The following is a 2652-nucleotide window of genomic DNA, read 5'->3' on the forward strand; positions in this document are numbered from 1 at the left end:
AGTCCAAGTGACAAAGGGCAGTGCTGGTTGTCATTGTTCTTGGGTGAGTCATACTATACTGCTTACTAATTCCTCTTCCTCCTCAAACCTGCTTTCTTCCCATCTTCTAGGGGTTGAGGATTGTTTTTTTTTAATCACACTCCACAAATGTGAACCTTCTTTTTTTTTTTTTTTGGACGGAGTCTTGCTCTGTCGCCCAGGTTGAAGTGCAGTGGCGTGATCTCTGCTCACTGCAAGCTCCGCTTCCCGGGTTCACGCCATTCTTCTGCCTCAGCCTCCCAAGTAGCTGGGACTACAGGCACCTGCCACCACGCCCGGCTAGTTTTCTGTATTTTTAGTAGAGATGGGGTTTCACCGTGTTAGCCAGAACGGTCTCGTTGTCCTGACCTCGTGATCCGCCCGCCTTGGCCTCCCAAAGTGCTGGGATTACAGGCTTGAGCCACCGCACCTGGCTGAACCTCTTTTTTCTATCACACTACCAGGATCTCTCTTTCTCCTAACTGTGCATGTGTGTGTTTGCACACGTGTGTGTATGTGTGTTTCTAAATTTTGGACATTCTTTATGAAGTTCTATATGATGTAATTATTTTTTTGTGCGTATGCACATGAGGCTAGGTTTTAAAATATATACATTTATTTAATTTTTAAAATATATGTAAAATTGTTGAAGTATCACATACCTATAAAAAGTGTACATGTCAGCCAGGTGCAGTGTCTCATGCCTTTAATCCCAGAACTTTGAAAGGCTGAAGCATGTGACTTGAGGTCAGGAGTTCAAGACCAGCCTGGCCAACATGGCAAAACCCTGTCTCTACTAAAACTACAAAAATTTGCCAGGCATGGTGGTGCACGCCTGTAGTCCCAGCTACTCAAGAGTCTGAGGCACCAGAATCGCTTGAATCCGGAAAGTAGGGTTTGCAGTGAGCCAAGACTATGCCACTGCACCGCAGCCTGGATGATAGAGTGAGACTCTGTCTCAAAAAAAAAAAAAGTGTACATATGATAAGTTTGCAGTTTCATGAATTTTTACAAAATTCATATCCATAGAACCAGAATTCAAATCAAGAATCAGAATGCTACCAGAATCCTGGAAGACTCCCTCGTGCTGTCTTCCAGTCACGAATTCCCACCAGGGTAATGTGAGCCAAAAATGAAATTATAAGCTCCTCCCCCAAATGACTGAACAGACCCCTTCCTCTCCACCAAGGGGATTTCAAACCCGGGTACGAGGGTCTGATATGCCTCATTATACTCTCCTCCCTTTGGAATTCAGGCACAGCTGACCAGCACTAACATTAAAACAGATATCTTATGACTGACAAAGCAGATTCTTTGTGGCAATAAAATACCAAATTCCAACCTGATTCTGGTATAGCATCACATGACAGATAGCAGACCCTGAAAGGAATAAAAATCTTTTGCCCCAGAATATATTCCTTTGACATATTTTTATTTATTATTTTTCTTTTATGTCAGACAAGTAATGTGCCAACATCCTAACAAGGTTCGAGGGTGGCACATCTGATGCACGCATGTGAACGCCTGATCATTATGCTCTTGAACTACAAGAGGATCGACTTTGACATATTTTTAAATGGCTCTGCAAAACCGTATCTCGTGGGAGAAATTTACTTTCTATAGAGAATCCCCTTCCCTTTCCAAGTCTTTTTCCGATCCTGAAGAGACTGGCTGAGAGACCAGCACCTTTTAAAGTTCTAAATAGAAAACAATTTGCCATCTCTTGCCTCTAAGGGTGGCCACCTAGGAGACTTTATCTACATAATAAGAACCTTGAAGTCTCCACAAGTCCTTATCTTAACCCAAACACTCCTTTCTATTGATTCCAGGTCTCTAGGTAATAACTCTTTCAACCAATTGCCAATCAGAAAATCTTTGAACCTACCTGTCACCCAGAAGCACAGTTCCCCTGACTTGAGTTGTGCTGCCTTTCTAGATTGAACCAATGTATGCCTCACATGTATTGATTGATGTCTTATGTTTCCCTAAAACATACAAAACTAAGCTGTAACTGAACCACCTCGGACACATTTCTCAGGACCTCTTGAGACTGTCTCTTGGGCCATGGTCACTCATATTCGGCTCAGAGTAAACCTCTTTAAATATTTTACAGAGTTTGACTCTTTTCGTCAACAGTAACAACTGTTCTAACTTCTAGAATAATAGATTAGTTTTTAGCTGGCACAGCAGCTCACACCTGTAATCCCAGCATTTGGGGAGGTTGAGGTAGAAGGACTCCCTGAGCCCAGGAGTTTGAGACCAGCCTGGGCAACACAGTGAGATCTCATCTCCACAAAAAATTAAATAAATTAGTGGGGTGTGGTTGTGTGTGACTGTAGTCCCAGCTACTTGGGAGGCTGAGGCAGGAGGATCACTTGAGCCCAGGAATGCAAGGCTGCAGTGAGCTAAGATCACACCATTGCACTCCAGCCTGGGTGATAGAGTGGGACCCTGTCTCACTCAAGAACTTTAAAACTTGATTAGTTTTGTCTATTTTTATTTTTTATCTTTATTTTTGAGAGATGGGGTCTCTCTCTGTTGCCCAGGCTGGAGTGCAGCAGCGTGACCTCAGCTCACTGCACCCTCCACCTCCCAGGTTCAAGCCATTCTCCTGCCTCTGCCTCCCGAGTAGCT

General features: G+C 43.6%; 1 non-coding gene across 1 annotated transcript; it reads right to left on the bottom strand.

The window, feature by feature from the left end:
* Positions 1–1470: 1470 nt before the first annotated feature.
* Positions 1471–1574, bottom strand: LOC115931353 (small nucleolar RNA U13). The gene has a single exon (XR_004067860.2). It is a non-coding gene; the product is annotated as a small nucleolar RNA U13 (small nucleolar RNA).
* Positions 1575–2652: the final 1078 nt, after the last annotated feature.

The sequence above is a fragment of the Gorilla gorilla genome, chromosome 19, assembly GCF_029281585.2.
Source record: "Gorilla gorilla gorilla isolate KB3781 chromosome 19, NHGRI_mGorGor1-v2.1_pri, whole genome shotgun sequence".
Taxonomy (NCBI): Eukaryota; Metazoa; Chordata; class Mammalia; order Primates; family Hominidae; genus Gorilla; species Gorilla gorilla.